At 43.2% G+C, this 24,330-nt stretch overlaps 1 long non-coding RNA gene across 1 annotated transcript in view; it reads right to left on the bottom strand.

Annotated features, from left to right (window-relative positions):
- Positions 1 to 13,432: 13,432 nt before the first annotated feature.
- The window catches only part of LOC146871925 (uncharacterized), a 28,279-nt gene continuing 17,381 nt past the window's right edge, over positions 13,433 to 24,330 (bottom strand). The window contains exons 2-3 of the long non-coding RNA XR_014981215.1: positions 18,073 to 18,533; positions 13,433 to 14,086 (exon numbers count right to left, since the gene is read on the bottom strand). This is a non-coding gene — a long non-coding RNA (uncharacterized LOC146871925). The remainder of the gene's footprint in view (positions 14,087 to 18,072; positions 18,534 to 24,330) is intronic.

The raw sequence follows: 24,330 nt of genomic DNA on the forward strand, positions 1-24,330 counted from the left end.
AGTTTACTATTAGTGACTGTACCTATATAGGGAAAGAAACCTTTATTGAAATCTGTGTATTGCTCCCATGCCGTTTCAGTGTAATCGACAATCGGGAGATCTCTCTGCTGTCTATTGTGTACTAAATGGGTATTTCTGTGATAGTCAGGAGGGGCTAGGAAAACAGGTGGCAGAAGGAATGCTATGTAACAGGTACCATCCCAATCTAGAGGTAGACGTATATATGCGGTCTGGCCACATATGAAGTAGGAATGACGGGAAGCTCTAAATGTAGACTTGCCTTGATCACTGAATTTTATTACAGTGGTGCATTTACTATGGCCCATGTGTATGGAACCATTTTTTCTTACACATAATTCCCCTTTAACTGGGAATACTGACATAACGGATAAGATTGGCGTAGCTTCGGATTCAACATTCAGAATCAGGAGGTTAAGTGTAAAATTACCTAATCCATATACTTCATTTTCTAGATCAGTTCCTGTTCTTTTGGGAAGTCCCTCCTTGTTAGGGTAGCAGACTTTAAGCAAAACTAGGTTCAGGTTTCCCCATACCCAGTTGTCTTGATAAACTACGGGATTTGAATCTAGGGAATTAATCAAACTAAACCATGCTCCACAGGAGCCATTGTGTGTGAACGGATACGGAAAGAGGGGCAAAACTCCCTTATAGTTCTGATAGGGAGGGAGTCGGCCACATATCCAACAATTTGTAGCATTGCTGGTCTGATGGGAATGATGCAACATACTAATGAAAGTGTTGTTGCGCAGCGCAAATCTATAAGACAACTCATGCGGAGGTAATTCGCTAAAAGAATGTTCTGCGGTAACATTGTAAGCATGCTTAGAAATAGGGTAATACATATGTAACAATACACTAGAAATGATGATCAAAAGACTTAGAAAAAACAAAATTAATAATGTAACTGTGCAGTGACTACGAAGCGATTTACAGTACGCATGTTTTTTAAGCTTTATCTGTCTATTTCTCTCTCTATTTCGGTCTAGAGGATACATGTCAGAGACAAATTCAACCGATTCACCTTGGAGAGGACTTAAACAATCAAATTGTCTGACTTGCTAGACCTTAATTTCAGTTTATAGAGTTCATTTTTTGTCTGTTCAACCAAGGGGAGCTTTGAGTCTGTCTGTGAGGGAATGCAGGGCTGAGCGTTCACATCGGACGGTAGTCCATAAAATTTCTTGATATGGCTCGAGTGCAACCACCCTTTACGTCCCTCAATCTTCACGGCTGTCCTTGTAGTCAGCAGGACGAGTTTGGGCGATTTCCACCTGGGCTCCAATTGGGTCTTCCGGTCGAAGTTCCTTACAAGAACCAGATCACCTGGAACCACGTCATGGGGCTTCACCTCAGTGTTATCGGGAAAAGCTGCAGCTACCTGTGAACGACAAGATTGTAGTGCAGACATCAAGGAAGCCAGGTAGTCTGTCAGCATATTACAGTCAACATCAGTGATTTTGCGAGGTATAGGCGTCCCCCACATATTTGGTGGTCTACCGAAGATCACCTCGTACGGGGATAGCCCTGTTCGAGAATGTGCTACCATTCTCATATAAAAGAGCGCAACTGGTAAGGCTACTATCCAATCGACACCTTTTTCTCTACATATTTTGGACAATCTAATTTTCAGAGTTTGATTATGACGTTCCACAAGACCTGCTGCCTCGGGATGTCGAACACAGTGGAATTTCCATTGGTAACCTAACAGAAGTGAAACGTGTTTCATTAGTTCAGATGAGAATGGCTGGCTGTTATCTGAGTACACGACACGTGGTAAACCGAATCGTGGGAAGAATTCTCGAACTAGCTGTTTGGCAGTAGTCGGGGCAGTGTAATCTGAAACCGGGTAGGCTTCTGTCCAACGGGAAAGAGCACAGACAACTACGAGAACATATTTGAATCCTCGACATCGTTCCATCTGGATATAATCCATCTGGAGGACTTCAAAAGCATGATCGGGAGGTTGAAATCCACCCTGCTCTACGGGGATGCTTTTACCTGGATTAAACTGACAACATATCATACAGGTACGTACTTTCTGTTTGGCTGCTGCTCGCAAGTGTTTGTTGAACCAAATGTGTTGAATACTGTCTAGCATAGCTTTTTCTCCTAGGTGCGCTGGACTATGTATTGTGTTAATGATGACTTGAACCATGGAGTCGGGAAGAAACCATATAGATTTTTCCTTCGTCATCCATCCTTGATCCGTTTGGATCCCTCCTAATTCAGTCCATTTCTTTATTTCTTCTGGTGTAGCATGTGTCTGTATGTCAATTACATCAAGGGCGGTATCCTTAACTGTCATGCAATGTGTTGGTGTCGGAACTATTGTCTTTGTCGTGTCAGTTGTATGGGTCTGATTCTGAGCAGTCTGTTTAGCTGTTCTGTCAGCTAGGTCATTACCCTGAGAAATGATATCGGTAACTTTTGTATGGGCTTTGCATTTCATAATCGATATTGCAATAGGTAGATGAATCGCGTCTAATAGGGCTTGAATGAGGGGTCCGTGTTGGATGTGGGCACCGTGAGAAGTTAAATAACCTCTCTCTCGCCACAGTACGCCGAAGTCATGGACGACTCCGAATGCATAACGTGAATCTGTGTATATGTTGACTTTCTTATTTTTGGCTTGAATACAAGCTTGTGTCAGAGCGATGAGCTCTGCTGCTTGAGCTGACAAAGTGTTAATACAATTTGTTTCAATGACTTCAGTGTCTGTTGTGACTGCGTAAGCAGCCACTAACTCTCCTATATTTGTTCTCATACATGAACCATCTACATACAATGTCAGGTCTGGATCTGATGAAGGGATGTCTGTCAAGTCTTGTCTGGGTTTCGTCGTGATAGTAATGACTTCAATACAATCATGTGCTAATGGATCTGTTCCATTTACGGGCAAAAGTGTGGCAGGATTTAACGTATTACAACGTCTGATTTCTATATGTGGCTGAAACAATGTTAATTCATAACCGGTGAGTCTTGCTATAGTCAAGTGTTGTGTTTGTGTGCGGTTCAAGAGAACCTCTACTGCGTGTGGTACTTGTACTGTCAATTGATGTCCTAACACTATGGCATCGCTTTGTCTGATTGCTAAAGCTGTTGCTGCCACTGATTTCAGGCACACAGGAAGAGCCTGAGCTACTGGATCTAATGTACTAGAGAAATAAGCACATGGTTTGTGTGATCCTGCTTGTTCCTGAGTGAGTACTGACAAGGCAGTACCTTCGCGTTCTGTAACAAAGAGTGTAAAAGGCTTACTGTAACATGGTGTTGCTAAAACAGGTGCTTGGCATAAAGCTTTCTTTAAGCTTTCAAAAGCATGTGTATGTTCTTGAGTCCAAGGGAGGACAGTCCATGTGGCTGCCTCCTGTGTTGTCAACTGGATGAGTGGTTTTGCTAGAAATGCATATTGAGGGATCCACTGCCTACAGTATGAAGTGAGACCTATAAAAGCCCGCACCTCCTTTTGTGTCTTTGGTGGTGACATGTTAGCAATTAACTGGATGCGGTCGGGTGTAAGCTGTCTTCCCTCCTTGGACAGCGAGTGCCCAAGATAAACAACTTGCTGGACACAGAATTGCAGCTTAGAAGGGGACACCTTGTGCCCCTTGTCGGCCAGAAATCTTAAAACCGTCAGTGACGCTTTTTCACATTCAGGTTCGCTTCGGGCGGTGATCAGCAGATCATCGACATATTGAAGCAGGGCAGTGTTAACTGGCATGTGGATACTGTCAAGTTCTCGTTTCAGTGCTTGGCTATAGATGCTGGGGCTTTCTGTGAATCCTTGAGGTGCGCGTGTGAATTTAAAACTTCGTCCATTTAAACTGAATCCGAACAAATATTGACTTTCCGGATCTATTGGGACGCTAAAGAAGGCATTCTTGACATCAATTACAGTGAAGAACGTTGCTTCTGAGTCAATAGCTGTTAGTAATGAAGAGATATCTGGGACCACAGGGTATTGTGGTATAATACATTTATTTAATTCGCGCAGATCAATAACTAATCGATATACTGGTGGTGCTTTTGGATCCGTTCTTTTAAGAATCGGAATTATCGGTGAATTACATACATTGGAGTCTGTTTCTACAACCACTCCTTGTGCAATGAGCTCGTCAATGATTTGCAGCAAAGCCACAACAGCATCTGGCGGTAATTTGTATTGTCGCATTCGTGGTAGTACCACTCCTGTTTTGAGTGTGACTCGATATGGTGTAATGTGCATACAACCTACATCAGTGGGACCTTGTGCCCATAAATGTGCAGGTAAATTCTGCAGCCGGTGATCCATGTCTCTGGACACGTAGTGACCTTTAAAGTCACGCAAAAATAGTCGTACTCCTTCCGGAGAACAACATATTACAGCTCCTAGAGCCTTCAATGTTTTTATACCTAACAAGTTTTCTGGACATGATTTCGTAAGTAATAGATCTGTAGTCCGTGTTAATGGACCGACTGTAAATGCAAGTGGTTGCGATACTTCGTTAATAGTAGGCTTTCCTGAAAAACCAAGGGAAATATTTTGTGAGCCTGAGAGGGGTGCCCCTGGGACTTCGCTGTGACTGATAGTGGTTCTGCTTGCCCCTGTATCGAGTAGAAACTTTCTGTCTTTCCCTAATACTTGACTCTGTACGTAAGGACCCTCTTGATCTACGGGAACCTCGATAAGGGGTAAGCAAACTTCCCTCTCTAGGCTATTTCATGTGTATCGCTGATAATCGGGATAGTCATTTTGTGCATACTGGTACATCTGTTGCGTTGTTGCTTGTGTGGCAGCAATAGGCTGCGCTTGTGGTGGTGCTACGGTCTGTTGTAGAGCTGCCTGTTGCGGAGCTAGTTGTTGCGGAGCTGACCTAGGTTGTGCATGCTGAGGGATTTGTTGTTGGTTCTGATCCTGTCTAGGTGGACGTGGTCTTTCCTGTGTTCTACCCGTGGCGATATTATGTTTCAGAACTGGACAATCGTGTATATAATGACCTTGTTGCTTACAATAGTTGCACGTCCCTTTCGTCGGACCTGCGGAATCACCTTTTTTATGACCATCAGCTGGAACTGACTGAGCAACAAGCATTTTCATTTTCGTATCTTTCATACGTCTTTGTTCATGTTCTTGTTCTTCTCTAATTCTATTGTGGTGATATTGTAACATCTGTAACATCTGTGACGGGGTGTTACCTTGCCAGGTACTCTCAAATTTCAATACTCTATTCTTAACTTGCGGTAGGGAATTTTCAACTAATTTTGTCACAAACAGATGGGGATATGACTCGCTACTTGCTTTTATGCCACTATTTATACCAAAACATTTTTCAAATCGCGAATAGAAATCACTAGTGTCTTCATCTTGCTTTTGTTTACAGGCTGAGATTGCACCCCAGTCCTCCTTTTTCGTAGTTAATAAACGTGGCAGTACCTGTACTAGTAATCCTGGTATTGCTGTAGTCTTTTCCCCAAGCCCTGATCCTGCAGCTCGGGCCTTTTCTTCGTTTTCTAATGCTGTCCAATCTATCTTTTGGTCTCCCACCTCCCATTCCTTTTCTTTGAGTTTCTCGTAAACACCGGCAGGCATTAATACTTTTAATATTTTCATAATGTCGGGGTGGTAGGTATACTCTCCCATGAGTAACATGTCTTTTATCTCACGGTGGAAACCTGCTGGATCCTTGTCATGGCTGGGTACTACCTTCTTCATTTCTAATAATTCAATTTTAGTTATAGGCGTGTACACAAACACGCGTTTAAAGGTATTATCTTCACCTCTGATTGGGTGCACTTCGCGTAACGGATTCTGTCTATCTATGTGATACATTTTTCTTCCCATAGTGGGATTTGGAACGTGTTCTGGGTATGCGGAAACTATATACTGGTTTCGAAATTCTAGAATTTCTTTAATTAAATCAGTACCTGACCCTCTCCATTTATTCGTGAGTAATTCAGTCAATATGTCAGGTAAGGGTCCTGGATCGGAGTGTTGGCTTTTATATAATATAAGGAGGTGTTGAATCATGTATGTACTAGCTAGACGCTGTTCGTCTGGGGCAAGATTCAGAAACGTGTGTGCTAGTGCATCATCACTGTATTTGCTGGGACTGTCAGCCCATTGTACTGCTGACCTGGCTAATTCTTGTTCATCCATGGAATCGAGCATATGGTACCCCCTTCGATCTCGGAGTAATTTATCAGCGGCTTGGAATAGGTGTTCAGGGGACCTTGTATTTAACATAGGGGCTTGAAAATGTCTGTTACATTCTGGACGTATCGGACGTATCGGATCATTAAAGCATCTGGTATTATTAAAAGATCTTCCTTTACCTACATAAGCCATTGTATCTAATTGTTCTGATTCTTGCTCCTCCTCTCCCTCTGATTCAATTCTGTCTGCTTCTCGTCTTTCTTTATGTATTCGTTCTACTTCCTTGCGGATCTTTCGATACATGGCGATTATACACGCCTGTCTATCATGTTTCTCGTCTGATATGTTCTGACCCCATTTGGCAAGTTTTTCCATGGTATCATGATCTGCCTCAGGCCTGTCTTGGTTCCTGATCACGCAGTTTATAAAAAAACGTAGTAGTTGTCTTTGTACATCCACTTTCTGGTATTCCATAGCTTCGTTAATACTTTCTGGGCCTCGCCCTGTTTGGACAAAGTGATATATATTGTCTAGGTGTTCAACCATTCCTGGTATCGTCATTAAATATAATGTAGCTCGTCGTATACGTAGTGATGATAGTAGCAATCTGTCCTGTTTACCTGGCACTGGATCGTATCTACAATCCACAAGGTGTTCTTTAAACATGTCGGATGTCGCTAGTTGGGGTGTACGTTGGAGTGCTAAATCTCTAAGGGTCTGTTTATTTCGCGGCGGGGTGGCAAACATGTCTGTCGTACCTCTTGTAGCACCATCTGAGGTGCTGGGCAAGAAAGGATTTGTTGGATGTAGGATAGAAATTGTAGATGCGGGAAAAACGGTAGAAACGGACGGACCTGTGGGAATGGGCGTAGGAGTTTGTTGTTGCGGGGATACCGACGGATGATCTTGGCGTTGAGCACCATCAGTGGGCTGTGCGTGTGGCGGAGCATTAGCATATTCAGGAGCTACATCATCTAAATAGGAAGAAAGGAAAACGTCTTTTGCTGTTTTGGGATGTGCTTTTATCGGAAGTAATGGAGGCGTCAAGTTTTTCGGTATTTCCGGGGTGGCCTGAGGTAACCCTTCGGCCAAAAGAGGATACATACCATTCATAAGAGTGTTTCGTTGTCTGTCTATTTGTTCTGTTTTTACTCGGGTACCTTCCTCAATTAATACATTTTCTCGGGTTTTATTCGAGTTCTCCCTACCTTTCTCTTCTTGTCTGAGCGCTTTTTCTGTACGTCTATATGATTCTTTACGCCATAATTCAATGGCATCTTTCTGTGACTGTCTGGCTTTCTTTTTCCATAATTCTTCTTCTACTCTCATGATGCAATCTGCATCCCAGGTTCCCGCTGCGGGCCATCTCTGACTTTCTGGTAAATCTTTGGTGTAGTCCACCCATAAATCAAGAAATAATACGGCATCTAGGCCATGTTTATGATACATAAAGTACCCTGGAGTGTCCCTAGGTGGAATGGGAACAGCCTCTTCGAGTACCCCTTTTCTGGTTTTGATCTGTCTTAATTTTGAAAAGAGCGGCATTTTTTAGACCTTATTACTTAATCTTGAACATACTTAATACAATAAACACAATAATGAACAATCATTCCCACCACAATATGTAGAACGTATTAAAATATTTAACATTTAATGAACGATGATAATTAATAGAAAACTAGTTACTGACATAATACTGACACTAAATAATACTGAATTATATGCAAGACATACTAGATATACTGCTAAACAGTACAGATACACTGCTAAAACAGTGCAGACCGGATTTGTGTACCCAAACCCGTCTTGACCGGCACAACCTAATGTGCACGTCTAACTGCCTCCCCAGCAACGGTACTCACCGGGTAGCACGGAACGGAAGGCCTCGGAACTGAACTGAAACTGGACCGGACTGGACTCGACTCGACTCGGAACTTCGGAACCTGGTGGGCCTCTGTATACCTCGGATCTTGCTCTCTCAGCTAGGCTCTGGTCGGGATACTTCGCACTTCTCACCGCCTCGTCTGGGTGTTGATCGCAGCCTCAGTCACCCCCGCTTGGCCGGAGGGAGATACAGGAAATCCTGCGGGTACGCGTTGTTGTCCGTCCAGCTGTGGCAGGAGACCGGGCCTGCAACGCACCTCCGGCGCGTGAGATGAGAAAGTGTCACTGTTCGGGCGCCAATTTATGTGGTAAATATTTCATTACCGGTACTATTTTTTATGCGGTAAAGTCTAGTAAGACTAACTCAGTAAATATAAGAGGCAGAATCCGTGGTATTAGAGGTTCTAAAAGGCTTTATTCCTCTATAAAGGAATTACAGTTCGAACTGTAGGCTTCAAATTCCATCACCACGAAGGTTCAGGAAGGGAAGGCAATACATTATTGACAAGTAATGATATTTATATGAAAAGTATTACATTAAGACAGATGTAAGAGGCGTAACAGCTGATAATACAGACAATACTACACATACGTAATGAAAAAGGCGTACATATAGGCGTAACTAGAAACGTCATTAAACATGATGTCACAAGTGGGTGGATCCATAAGAGAATCCTGCAATGTCAGCAGAAATACTTGGCAGAGATGCGTGCGCAGCCGCATGACGTGTGATTGACGTGCAACTAGAGGGTGAAGGGGACTTGACATTTAGCTCTACAAGTGGAGACAGAAGTCTGAGGGGTCATGTCAACCTCATCCCAAATCATATCTGATATCTTATGTTTAAAGAACTGTATTATCCAAAAGGAAAGGTCTCTCGGACGGAATCTATTCTATACTGACTGTTAGTGCGTGTACAAGCGTCTAAGTGTCTACATGAGATGCGAGGGGGCAGGAATCTTCCATGGTAACAAGGGCTATGAATTACTTGCATGAGGACAGTGAGGCCTGGCCCTTTGCACGGTAGCTGGAAGAATGTTTACCTAAACTACTAGACAGGAATGCATCGGATGAGGGGCGGAGCAGATAATCTTGAAGGTGAAATACAGTTTTTGGCAGGCAACGGGCCGGATCAGGCACCGTTAGCCGCGCAGGGAGTAGGACAAAGTTCATGGATACAGATGCATGTTCGGACTGGAGCTTTCAGAGGCAGAAGGCAGGAAAAGGCTTGATGGCAGAATTCAGGGCCTACTCGCCTGAACTGTAAAATGTGGAAAGTGAACCACATAAAGTCGGTGGCCTTTCATACTTCGGAATGGAATAAATGACCCATTCATGGCGGATCTGAAAGAGGACATGTTGACGGTGGACGCACATGTATTTGCGTCTTCATAACTGGAACTGGAGGGAACATACATGTACTTGTAACATGCACATGGAGCCGTTGGGGTCTACGATAGGGGACATAACTGATCACAAAATTCATATTTCCTCATGACCGTGTCAATATTTAGTGTTTCTTCCACGGAGATTATCTGTCTTTCGATATCTCCGACTGCCCTAGTTAAATAGTTGAGCTGGGTCATATTGACTTTCCTATGCTTACTTGATGTTTTCGGTGTATGACTCACTGTCTGCTTTCTTTTCCCCATGGTACTGGTCAACTAATTGGCTACTACAACCAGGAGGTTACAGCTCAATATCCTCAATGTTCTCAACCCGTCCCCTAACTCTCCCACACAAAATATAAAGTGCAAAGTGCTTTTTCTATTATAGTATCAGACCCCAAAAGAGAAGTACAAGTATAGTTTGTTACCACAAAATTTCGATTGTCATCAGTTTAAGAAATGAAATAAAATGAAAGTTTCATATGACTATACAAATACTATTTAAAATGCTATTAAGAATACGGACAAAGTGCAATGTGCAAAAATATAAAGTTCGAAAAACAGTTCAAAAGCGAGAACTATAAAGTGCACATTTATTTAAAGTCATGGATAAATGTCAGGTAAGTGACTTTGGACCTTGCCTCATTCAACAACATAATAACTAAGCCAAATAACGACCATATTTAAGGGAAGGTTTAATGTTGCACAACCAGCTGAGCCACAAAGCCGCAAAGGGTGCACTTTCAAGTAATGTAAGTAGAGTGTATAACACGGCCAAGTACAATTAATGGAACACTCAAACTTCAATTGTCACAATACCTCTTGGTCAACTCCCTTTGGGGGTCAGGATCCAAGGCGATAGATCGATGGCCCTGCCCTGCCTCTTCCTGCCACTGACGGGCAAGGACGGGCCCGCCCTTGGTTCGGGCTTCGCCCATGCGCCGCCCGTGCGCATCCCGCTCTGTGGGAGGCGCTCGGTGCTATTGTGGCGTCTCCGGGCGTGAGTGCAGCGTCAGGAAGGTGTCAAAGCTGCTGTTGGCTGCTGGGGGATGTAGTTCTCTTAGCCATTCCCCTCACGGCGCTTGGAAGAGTATCAGCCGTTCCCCTCATGGCGTGTGTGTATATTGCATGGCGTTGAAGTGTCCCGTGCTGCAGGAGGCACTCGGTGCCTTTGCGGCGCCTCCGGGCGCCAGTGCATCATCAGGAAGGCGTCAAAGCTGCTGTTGGCTGCTGGGGGATGTAGTTTTCTTAGCCGTTCCCCTCACGGCACTTGGAAGAGAATATCAGCCGTTCCCCTCATGGCGTCTGTGTATATTGCACGGCGTTCAAGTGTCCCTAGGACAGTCAAAACTGGTAATGATACAGAAGGTCCTACCCTTATTGTCAGTCAAAAGGTCTTTATTTTGATTTACATCATAAAAGACATGTTATACATATAAAACACAATCCATAATAAATTGTCCTAGTTGTCCATAAAATCCATAAATAAATTACATGCTAAAAACAAGATTAAAAGTTATTAAATACAATACAAAGACTTACGACTGGTACAATCAGTAGCCACTAAAAAGATAAGAACAGATTTCATAGTATAATAAACAATATGCTAAACCACTAGCAACATTATGTGTACTACTGGATTAGGGACTCAAATTCCGGGTCCGAATTGACCAAGCCCAACTGACAAATTTAGATACCCCTATGACAATATACTTAGTCGTGTCAGGTTTTAGGATTCTACTGGCAACCTGAGCTGATCTTGTTCCCAGTGAACGGCATACAGGCTTTAGCCATACACATCTAGGTTGAGTGTACATTGGGCAGCAAAAAAGGAAGTGATCAGCAGTTTCTACCTCCTCCACACAAAAGGGACATTTATCATTGCCACATAGAGACCATGAACTCGTTACCCCACGAACAGGGAGAGAGCCAACTCTTAACTGATGATACAATTTACGATCAAACAGCTTTGTTATAATGTCCCAGTATTCATCGTAAGTGTGGACGTCCTTGATAACAAGGAATAGTGCTGTCATGGAGCCACCCAAAACAGCTGCTAATCTCTTTTCCTTAATCCTACTCCAATAGATTGCTTTAAAAAACTTCTTTGAGGGGAAAACAGCAGTAAGAGGATCAGCCCATAAGGACCCCAGCCCCATATCGATCAGGGAAGCTTTTATTGCTGATAACCAAGGAATCCCGGACGAACCCCGTAGCCCTTTTACTTCCAGGAGTGCCTTTGCATACATAGACAGTTCCGGTGTCGTCCAAAGGCGCTGTCAAAACACAAGTGGTCTATACCGTACCATGTCCTCCACCAGTTTACAGCCTAGGTCATACAATAGGGGAATACGAGGAGTTGATTGCGGTAACCCTATTGCTCACCTAAGACATTTGTTCTGTGCAACCTTAAGTTTGGACATATCACTAAAGCTCCACAACTCCGCCCCATAAATAATGGCTGGAAGAATTTTGGAACCATAGATTTTAATCAGTGGAGCCAATGGTTTTGTTAGCGAATTTCTATGTTCCTTCAGCAGAGCTCCGCCAAGTTGGGCATGCTTAAGGGTAAGGATGTCTATCTGGGGTTTCCAACTCAAATTTTCACTAAATGTGACTCCCAAATAAGTAAAAACAGCTGTCTGGTCAAGAATAACCCCACCCATTTTAACCCTTGATTTAACTGATCTTGGACCAGGGGGGACCATAAATTTGGTCTTCCCTACGTTAACTTCCAGCTCATGATCGCGGCAGAAAAGCTCAAAGCGAGACAGTGCAAGCTGTAACCCTTGTCTCGTCTTAGAAATTAAGAGCGTATCGTCCGCGAACATTAGCAGGGGGACTTTCTTGCCAGCAAGGGAAGGTGCATCAGTAGGGAAATTAGTAAAATAGTTCATAACCCCGTTAATGAACAGGGAAAACAAGGTGGGAGCCAAAACACACCCTTGTCTAACCCCTTTAGAAACCTCAAACCTATCCGTCACCTCCCCGGGTTTACCCCATCAAACTTTAGCATATGTATGTTCATGCAATTTAATAAGAAGAGCCACCAGCTCTTTAGGCATGCCCATCCCCCAAAAAACATCCCACAACTTAGTCCTTGGAACAAGATCAAATGCGGACCTTAGGTCCACAAAGGCAGCAAAAAGCATGCCACCCCCAAGGAAAACCTCTTTCCAATACAGGAGCATAACCCTAAATGCTTGGTCTAGGGTTCCAATATGCGACCGAAAACCCGCCTGGAGTGGTGTTAGTATGTCGAAATCATCCATCCAGCCCTGTATACGACCCAGAAGTAGGCGGGCAACAATGTTTTGTACCGCATCTATAAGGCTAATTGGACGATAATTGGCCGGGGCAGAGCGATCGCCCTTCTTATAGATTGGCAATATCTCTGCCCCTAACCAAGAATCGGGAACTGATGCTCCATTAGCAAGGGCATTGGCTAGCATGGTCAGATATGGGACCCATAGGTCTTGCTCATGTTTAAATAGGTCTGCAGGGATACAATCGGGCCCCGGTGCTTTGCCACACGGAATAGCCTTTAAAATGGACTTCACCTCACAAGGAACAAATACCAAGGGTTCCTCACACATAAGAGACAGAGTCACACCTGTGGTCCTACTCTTAAGTTTGAACTGGTTTTCAAAATACGAAACCCACTGCTGTGGCTCCACGTGGGTGGTAGATACCATATCATGTGGGTGGTTACCCTGGTGCAGATTGGGGTGTACAAATTCTCCCTACTTCCACGGATAGAGTAAATTCACAGATACACGCACATACACTCATCATACGCTTGGGCCCATTTCACTAACATACACTCAGATTACTCTATCAGCACTGAACCTGTGGAAAGAAAACCTTCTAAACACCCTGCATCTACACTACGGTCGATAAGACCTAATTGACACTGTCTTGAGTCATGATTTAACCAATAATAATCAACAATAATCAAAATAGAGTACTCAATAATTGACAAGAAATAACCACCAACACAGTATTTCAAATAATGGTAATTTATCTAAAATTAGTTCAAAGAAAATCAATTCAAAAGCAAAATCATTATTCTCATAATTACCTATTCTAGCTAAATGTCATAAACGAGTCAGGACAGGTCTCTCGATAGAAGTCTCTCAAGTCACCGTCCTCACAGCATCGATCCTCACCAACGCAAGTTCGGAAAGAAGTGGCCTCAGAATCCAAAATGCAATGACCACAGACCCTCTCTAGTCTAGTATATTTATAATAAATTTAACAAAAGAAGGCAACATAAAATGTTTTAGATATCCGCTGAACCGCTGAGCAGAGCGAGCAGGAAAGGATGTAGCATCGCTACATTAGGAAAAATCTCCGCTCAGAAAAATCACAAAAATAAAAAGACGGAAGACGGAACTAAAACTTGAAAATGTTTCTTTTTCTTGTTCATATTTCCTCGGAACTAGCATGGTGATCACAAAGTTCATTGTGGCTCCTTTGTCTTCCAAGGACACTTGGATGTCCGCCCAAAGCTGCTGTCCTCACGGAAAACTTTTAGCCAGGCGAAGACTGTGGTCAGATGACTCTCGACCATGTTCAGCAAGGCCTTCTCATCAAAATCTCAGCACTCGAATGTAGGCTTTAAACTGTAGCCATTTTTAAATAGGCCAAAACGTACCATCTTAATTAAAAGAGACAAAAACAACGTTACCACAGCATAGTGATTAAACAGTGTTAACCCCACTAATACCCTTATGTGTATGTAATTATCTAGCCTTTGCAACACAAGAAAAGCATTAGTACACGACATTTCAAAAGCGTTTTTGTGCTTTAAAATAAACAGCACTCAGCAACATTTTTTTAATTAAACATGCACATTATTAGTAAGTAACATGAATGCAACCCCACGTATAGTTTTCTCTTATTAGTTCCTATTGATTAATCAGAACATTTAGACAAAACAAATAATTAGTAGTTATAAATTAATAATTTTAATTTCTTTCGACAATAGACAAACCAGAGCTTAAAAAAAAACCAATAGATTTTCAACAGAAAACTCTGCTCCAGCAACCCCACTTAAGCAGATACCAAAATTCAGTCATGTTCCGCCCGTCGCACGCCTGTAGTAACCTCTTCCAGCGATCCTCGTCCCAATTCTTTTTAGCTGATAATTGGGCAAATTTGTAAATAGCCCTACAGCTACGAATAACATCTGGTAATCTAGATTTAATGGCTACAAGCAAGGCTCTTTGTGCCTGTCTACAACCATTATCGAACCAGGATCGGGATCTCAACTCTTTATTTTTAGAGTTATGGGGTAAACTCTTAACAAAGAAGGATTTAAGCTCTGATAATAACCCAATATGATTAATCACAACCTGGGACTCAAAACTATTGAGTTTGTTTAATGTATTAATAAGCATAATCCTAATCATGGACATAAAACCCTCATTAATAACTATTTTAGGCCAGCGTACCCTTCTTTCATCATTAGTTAAAATTACTTTTGCCTGAACAGTAGGGACGTCAACCATAACAGTATCAACAAAACTCTTATCAAACAAGGACAAAACTAGGGGGTTATGGTCGCTTTCTGGTCAACATACAACCACCATATCGTCAATCGACGACCACAACTCCACATTAACCAGTATATAATCAATACGGGACCCAGATCTACCATTGTCAAAGGTCGCTACCCCGGTTCTATCAGAATTCGATCTGCCATTAACAGCCCGCATACCCTTCTCAAGACACAAGCCCTTAATAAACAAAGCCGCTTGCGTCCATTTTTTAATGGGTATCAGCTCCAACTGAGGTATGTCCTCAACATCTGTAAGCTTCCCATCATCACTCCAAGAGGCTCAAAACAGGTGTTGATGTCCCCAACAACAACCCTATTTACCTTTTTAGATATGGTTCCTAAGAAATCCTCTAATATAAGGGCTGTTGGAGAACATCTCCCGCCTGGGAGCCCCCTTAAGTAGATATTAATAATAGTGATGTTAAGCCCCTTAGTGGAGCGGACCCTAATAGCCATAATGTCTGGGCTATCTATCGGAATCTCCACCACTGACACACCCTCACGTTGGCGTACCCAGATCGACAACCCGCCCACAGGTCTACCCCTGATACCCTTAGCTGCTGGTTTGAAAAAGTTCAAGTAACCTGAGCGAAAAAGTGGAGCTATTGCCCACGTTTCCTGAAAGGACCAAATATCAGTCTCGTCGATAAAAGTAGCCCAGTCTGGTAAATGTAATTTGGATTCCAGCCCCGCAATATTCCATGACGCTACCTTTGCAGAAGGAATAACGGGGCTGGAGGTAGTCACCTGACTATCCACCCTATTGCAAGAAACAGTACTCCCCATCACAACATTTTTGATAATAGGAGGAGAGGACTGGAGCGGGAGGGAATCATGAGGCGGTGGTACGGAACTACAACCATTTACCCCAGAGGTTTGGAACTGGCACCCATATAACGATAACCTATCCAGATCCTTTCCATCCCCATGTCAATCGTTTTCCTCTAAGGTGTTCAAAGGGGCAAATTGGTTATAGGTAGAAATAGGGTGATTGAATAAGGTATCAAAATGGTGGGCCCGAGGGTGGTGACTCTCTACCCTAAAAGCAAGATTAGAATGTCTATAGGGTGTTTCAAACCTATTCCATGTAAACAAAGGGGTACCTGAAGATGATCGAGGATAGAAATGACTTAGAGCAAGCGATTGGATCCCACCCCCTCCTCTAGAGACCCTTCCTTCACAGATAAACCTTACTGCTCTGGGATCTCTAAAATTTACAATAATACAATCCCCTGCCTTGTCCTTACATCTACTACCCAACCAGCTCACCCTCCTTACATGAAGTATTTCACCATTAATGTGGCCAGGGAGTGGTCTATTGTTACTAAGCCAAAAAATGACTTTATTTTTCAGCTCCCTGTGGTTTTCCAGTTTCTCCTCTTCGATCTCTGGTACCCCTGCCAAAATCACAGTGTATGGCACTGAATCAGGGGGGAGATCGATACAGGGATGAATCCTTTTCCTAACATCAGTTCCTACAACCTCCTTCTCCTTAGGGATAACCTCTACTGCCAATTTGGCTTGTTCAGGCTCCTTCCTTCCCTCCCACCCTGACACGTCGACTATCGTCCTATTATGGTGACTATTCCTAATTATCCCTGTAATGACCCTACGATCATGATGTCTTAGATGCATAGGGTTTGCATGGGTTTTTGGGGTGGGATATTATTGGAGCTGACAGCAAGAATACCATCCGACTCCAACGCTGGTCCTCCTTCTGATGCACAATTAGGGACTATAGTGCAACCCAATCCCTTTTCTAATACAATAGTATTCGCCATAACTATTTTTTCCAATTTCCCCAATTTTTCAAGGATTAGTTTAATTCTTTCGAATAGGGGGAGCATTAACGACTTCATCTATCTGTTCAAAGAAGCTATCAGTGTGCTGTGCTTCCAACGGCCAGCGCTTAAGCAGCTCTGTAGTCTGTTTCCCTAAGACTTCAGGATTGGGCAGAGTATTCTCAATTACCAAATGAGGCACTATAACTGAGGCCCCTCCAGATGTAGTGTTTTAATTATTTTGGAACATCTGCCCTTTTGAGCCCCACCCCCTCTCTTTCTTTTCCTGCATTTGGAAGGTAAAACAGTAGCTTTTATGGAGCTGTCCCCGGGTAATAAATTCGAGATCATAGGAGCTACTGTAGAACAAGCGTCAGATACATCAGTAGCCTCCAAACCTCGGCTAATAACCTGCCTGGTATCATCGTGGGGTGAATCGGTGACCAACTGCTCAGGGGTAACAGCGTCCCTAATAGTACCCAATGAGGAACGCTTGGAGAAGATGGGATCTAACGACAGTCTCTTCTCGGTTAACGCTATCTCTCTTTCCAACACGACCGCAGCCCTTGTAAAAAACTGGTCCATGGTCCTTGAAATAGACCCTTCAGTGCTACTAGCCGCGCTTTTTTTCTCTTTCCCTTTCCCCATAGAGTATGACATGCCAGTGAACCAGAAGATACAACAAAAATTTGCAGTAGGTCAGTACAATAACAACCGGAACAAATATAACTACAAATATAACTACAAATATATTTAACAAACCAATAAGTCCCGAAAATGACAGAGCCCACTGTTTTATAGGCCCGGCGCCTCCCGCGCGTGCCCCGTGATGCGGAGGAGGCAGAGTTTTGTGCGTCTCCGGGCGCGGAGGAGGGCATGGGTGGGCGGGGATGTCCGGCAGTGGCTTCTGGAGGCTGTAGCCCCCCTGCACAGTGTCCGCAAAATAGCACAGTAAGCGGCAGCGGGGGGGACCAGCCAACAGGAATCTCCTCGCGCTCCAAGAGCGAAAGGCAACAAAGCAACAGGGCAACAGGGCAGTGTATCCAAAAACTGTGGGCAAATTTTAAAAACGGCAGGAACAATATATAATTCAGCCAAAGATAGTACTTGCCCCGCAACTAATTTCCTCAGTTTATCAATCAGGCAATCAGTCAGCATTGCCGACCTCAGCAATTGCACTTCAGCCCGTTCTCCTCTCAATACCGGTTTGCTATTTTGCTATTTTGCTATTTGCTGCTTGCTCCCGCTCAATGCTCCCGCGGGTGTACTTTCACGCACTGTCTGATGGCGTTGGTCACTCACCGGCACCTCGACTCACAGACCTGGCTCCAACGGTCATACTCCCACAATGTCACCACTATGCTCCCCGCCTCTCCAGCAGCAAGGAGCACCTCCACTCCGGCAAACGCTCCGGCAGCAGCTCTGACTCCCGCCGCTGCAGCCAACCGTCTCCAGCTGCGGCCGCCGCTCCACCCTCTGCTTGCGCCTGTCCGACTCAGGTGAGCTGACTTTCTCCTTCCGGTTAGCAGGCGTTTCACCTTGCCGTTCCCAGGCGCTTTCCCCGGCTCTGCTCCTCCTGTCCGCAGAAAGCAGACCACTGTCAACTGGCCTCGTATCATGAAGAGGACGTTCGTCTGTGCACGTTTGTCAAGCCCATGACTGCAGGTCTTATTCCATTTTCCATTTTCCTTTATTCAAATCTCTTCATCACAGTAAAATACGACCATAGCCAACGTGTTTCGTCCCATCGGACTTCTTCAGGGCTACAAATAATATACATAGATACAAATGATATTTACAATGAGAAAAAATGGGTACTCAAACACAAGAAAAGGGGGTGGATTTAAAATATATCTACAATCTTCTTATCATTTCATTTAACTTTTTTTTTGGTTGTTCAATCAGAGTTTCTTTGTCTATATGTATATCTGCTGTCATACAGTTTGAAAAAGCTTCAGTAATCCATAATACATACAAATTTATAATCTCTTTAACACCTGCTCAAACCAAACAGCTAAAAGAGTAAAATGTTCGTTGTACATTACATCACAACCCTTGTTTGCTTATATTTTTCTAGTGGGATGGAACACTAGTGCTCTATGTGAGCCTCCCAACTTTCATAATTAGATCACTGTAAACTGTAAACATGAGTGCATCTTACCAAAGAACAGTATGTTGGCTTTCTATAAGCAATATTGTCTGTCATGCGTGATCATTTCTCCATAGATTTATTTGTCATATGAGATCCTTTTCATTAATTCAATGTCAATGTAGCCTGATCAGAAATAAAATGCAAACACAACCTTAAGTCATGGAGGGATACACGAAGTAAAAAACGTATTGTGTTGGATAAATGATCCAATAGGACATACCTTGTCTAGGCAGAATCACCTCAAACAAGGAATCTTTTGATATCCAGTTTACATACAAGTCATTTGCCAAATTGCGGCACTGGGTATTGTCCCATCGCAACCTGTAATCAAGTAAAAGACCCCTCAGGCTCAAGATATTTAAAAGAACTATACACACTATTCCCAACAACATAAGGGGGAAAACTCAGTACATTGTAAGTTCCTCCCCTCTTTTTGTGTTCATATTTGTATGGCTGCATTAAATATGTGTATAGGTGTTAAAAATAACTCTTACAATAGATTTAACACATGGTTTCAAAGGCAGACATTACAAATATTCGTTGTATACATTTGCCTATATATTGAACCAGAAAGAAACGGCTGAGACACCGGTAGATAGCACTTTGATTATGTAAAGGCATAGTGCCTAAGTATGGTTTTACCTCCCTCCGCGATAATTCATGCCTCTTTGGCCACATTGCACCTTCAAAAAAGATTTAACACTTAGATATAAAGTAATGAAAAAGGGGACTTCAAAAAGGCGTTCGCTGTGTGCAATCTATCTATTTGCCTATCTGTTAACTTTAAGGTAGGAAAAGCCGAGTCAAGCTGGACACCATTCCATACAACTGTGGATCATTCAGTGAGTTGTCACGTAGATTTTAAAACAAGCATTTGCAATGCAATAGGTCTCGCAGTTACACGAGTTAAAGCTATTGGCTTTGTAAATGACAATGCCTTTTATTTATGTTTTTAAAACGAAAACAAATATAAAAGGCATTGTTATTTGCAATGTCAATAGCTCAAACTCGCGTAAATGCCAGACCTATTGCATTGCAAATGCTTGTTTAACTCTGCAGCAGTACCACCCTTTGCTGCCTTTGATTTAACTTCAAAGAGACTCGTTATAGTTCTTTCAGTCTCATAATTTCAGAACTGACGCATTTTCAATATGTTGTATAATGAAGGGAAAGTTGTTGATTATTTAGCTTGTGAACCTAACAACTATTGGCAAAGCCAATAGTCCTGGCTTGCAGTAGGTGTATTGTTACTTGTTGTATTATTTATCTGGATGCAGTGACAGAAGCAGCAAATTTACCAGTCGGGTGGCACATTATGCTAAGCACAGATTTTTTAGTTAACGTGCTTTTAAGCCACGCCCTTAATTACACCGGCCACACCCCTTTGAGAGACCCCCTAGTTTTCTCATCCCACGTAAAGCCCTGTCTGCAACTGCTAAAAAAAAAAAAAAAAGGTCGCCAGTAGTAAATGTGTTTAGTATCAGTTTCGCAGACCTTTTTGATCAGAGCTGTGCATGCATGGGTTAGCTTACATGCCACACTGTATGGACTAACACATGCTGACAGGATGCCCAAATACCCCGACTGTGCCACAATTCTAGAAAATATTAAAACGAACCATCTTTATAATTTTAAGTTATGTAAAACATAGCGCTGATACGGAGGCATTTATGTGTGTTTTCATTGGAAATGTCTTTCATTGACATCAACACTTCTCACATTTTCCAGGTTAACGTTCCTGGTTTCCCTTCTTCAGTGACAGGAATTCCGTAAAATCAGGCTACACTTTTTTAAAAGCATAGGCTCGGCGCTGATTTCCAATTGCTGGCGAATCCCTTACATAGCACTTGATGTCGGCAGAGCACGCATGTTTCCCCCGCCGCGATGTGCTCTGCTGCCCTGTTTATTATTATTATTGATTAGAAATCTGCAGTTTGTCAAACCGTCTTCCCAATCATCTGAGATAAATGGCCCTTGACTTTAATGGTGCTGTAGATTTAAGCTCCCACTGGCCATCCTGAACTTACTCACACATTAATTTGCCAAATGTAATTTGGTTTCCCCTCTCCCTGTTTCCCAAATTGCTAAATTAATTACCTCCATCTTGCTTTTCGTTTTCTTGCACCAGCCGATACCGCTGCTGAAACAAACAAGCAACGCTTTGGTTCACTGTAAGAGCCTAGGGACAATTGTGAAATTAACAGGGATGAAAGGGGACAGGAGATGTGCATGCATACGGAGTGCACATTTCCTGTCCCCCCTTCAGAGGAGACGCCAGAGGAGAGACGCAATGCGCGTGCACATCGCTTGACCGTGCGCGCACATGGTTTGTCTCCCTTCCGAAACCAAACCGACAACAATAGTCTCACCAAGGCGAATTCAGCGCATGCGCTGCGTTCGCTAGGTGAGACCTAAAAAGACCAAAACCGGGTAATCTAAAAAGCAAAATATCCGGGCGTACTGATTTGGTGGAAACCAACTGCAACAATCCTGCACACCATCCACCTTCAGTCTTATTCCACGCCTTCATGCTTTCATGAGCTATCTTTCTTCCTTAAGTCTGGGAAAAAATAACAACCTATGGCAACATCAGGTGTACAACACAGATCCAAGCCATTTGGTTGACTAAGTGTTTGTCACTGAAACATTCACACTCAACATGAATCAAAGACACTTTGTGGGTCAAAGACGCCTCAAAATATAATAACCAACGAACCAGAGCAATAGAGAACCGTCCATCGGAAAAAATTGAAGCAAAGAGCAATGCCATTTGACACACACATCCATGCTGCTAGTGCTCCAGACGATCGGTAACAGGATCTAGCTTGCCATTATCCAATATAATCCATCTAAAAATACCCAAGAATGTTGTAACCTCGCCAGCATCCATCAAGTATGAGTCATTCTTAAATGATAGGCAACACAAAAGAATAAATTGTCAACAGACTTCTTTTTTCTTTTCAATATTACCCAAGAGCCGCAAAAGGTATCAGGTTCTGAAAGCACTGCGGGAATATACTGGGTATAGCAAAGTACTATACAAATGAACATAAAGTTTCTAGGCTGCTGTGGAGTGCTCCAGAAAAATCTATAAATCCTTCGATAAAGAACTCAGACTTATATAATTTTAAAGAAGGCCTTGGAATAAAGCAAATTCAGTGAACATTGGACCAAAAGCCTCAATCCATATTCTAGAAGTAGCCATAGTAGTCTAGTATGTTCTTCAGGCTTGGCTACGCCTGAACTGTCGTATCAGAGACGATAAGCGCAGAAGTACACCATGCTTACCAATGTGCACTAAGAGAACCCCTTGTTCACCTCTGTGATTTGTCTGTCCAAACATACTGTCCTGATGAAGGTGGTAGTAACTTAAACCCACCAAAACGTGCATCGACAGACAACAAGGGAATCCCACATATGACAACACACCAGTGGACATTTTGTTTTTTTAATTGATTCTCACCACTGTAGTTATGACTCAGTGCTTGTCATTCTAAACATTTGGAGTTCCCCGGATATATTTCTTCTTTTTTGTGTATGAGTGTGTGGTGTGTATGAGACATTTATGGCAGATAGTAAGAATGATGGATGTTTGTTCCTGCGGGGTTCATAATAATGAACGCTATTGTAATTTTGTTATTATTCGTTTGGTATTTTTGTAAATTTGTACTCGCTATAGTAATATGAATTATTTTGTATCATGGCTGTTCTACTGATTGTAAAATGAACTAATGTTTTTATATGTACTTAAAAATGAAAGTCGAATAGACAAACAAACATTCTTTTTTTGTTCTTTCTAAAATATGATATCTTGAATATGGGGGGGGGGGGACTAAAAATCAGATATAACTCTTTTTACATAAGTATCTAGAACGAGTGGTTTTTGTCATACCTGCTCTCCACATGAGCCTAATGGAAGCCGCTTAGCAAATATTGTAGGTCAGACAAGAGTTTTTTCATTGTTAATTTTTTCCCCCTTACTCTTGGACCTCATACGTACTCTAGGGGTTACCTTTCTCTTATATAAACTCCTAATAATGAGCCATATGGGACGCGCTTGCAGGGGGCTTCATTTGTGATACCTTCCCAGCGCCGTGAGGGCAACGGCATTCCCCTACTGCCATCCAGAAGGGCTCTGACATCACGGAACCAACACCGTTTTAAAGACCTTCAGGTCCGCCGTGAGGGCAATGGCTGTAGCGTGAACTTCAACTCCCAGGCTCCCCTGTCCGGCGCTTCCAGGTGACGTCAGTGGCAGGCGTCACCTGCCTACATCTACGCTGCACGCCTCCCGCAGTGCGGGACGTGCGCGGGCAGCGCCCGGGCAAAGCCCGGGCCAAGGGCGGGCCCGTCCCTGCCCGTCACAGCCCAGAATAGGCTGGGCTGGGCCACGTTATTTGGCCCCCTCTTGTTGACCAAGGACTCTGGTGTGGACATAGAAGGGCAAAGGTACTGTTTTGCATGATCACCATATAATACTCTTGATGCCTTTATTACTAGTGCCAACATGGTCTTAAACCAGGAAATACATGAGACAGAACGCAGATTATCCCTGGACTTTCAAAACTCAATTCCCAGGCTATCCCTAACACCTGAATTCCCCACCTTATTGCAACCCAGTGTCATAGAGGATTCCCATGTTAATACATTGGCATCTCAGCCCCCCCAAAGAGAAGGTTATCTCTCCTTCAAAGGAACCATTGATAGAGAACAATGGTATGAGGACCAGGGGGAAACAGGGTAAAGCTAAAACAGCAAAGGCCAACATCACTACATTGAAGGGACGACGGGAAAATAAGCAAGTGGGTGTACAGGGTAGCACGGATGGGACCATATGTAATGAGCAGAATTCAGAGATAATCGATCTTGAAACTATTCCCCGGGGAAGAAAAGCAACTAAGAGTGATAAGTCCATGGGCCAGCTCAAGGAATGTAGCCTGGAAAATCTAGAGATTATGTTAACAAAGTTATTGAACCCTATCGTGGAGAAACTTAATAATCTAGAAGATAGGTTAGCATCACTAGTAGGGAGCTGTGGATGTAAAAATACTGTCAGACAAGTCACTCAGCCTACCAATATAGCTGAAACATTATTAAGCGACACCCCCAGGGTCTTCATGAAGGATCAGACTGGGGTACAACATGTTGATGTAGGTAAACCTAGAGAGGCTTCTGTCTATCCAGTTTCTCTCCCCAAACCACCCACTGACATCACGCCCATTTCAGGGCCCCCGGAAGCTCTAAAATCTAATAGCATTCTGGATAAAGCAGGGAGAACTCAGGAAGGGGATGTGCATGCCCAACATCCCCAGGGAATTCAGAAAATGGATTTACCAATGGAGGCCATCCCATACACCTTAATTCTGGGAAATGTCCCTAAACTAAAGGAAGGGGCTATAGAAGATTAC

Source organism: Triturus cristatus, chromosome 1_1, assembly GCF_964204655.1.
Source record: "Triturus cristatus chromosome 1_1, aTriCri1.1, whole genome shotgun sequence".
Lineage (NCBI taxonomy): Eukaryota > Metazoa > Chordata > Amphibia > Caudata > Salamandridae > Triturus > Triturus cristatus.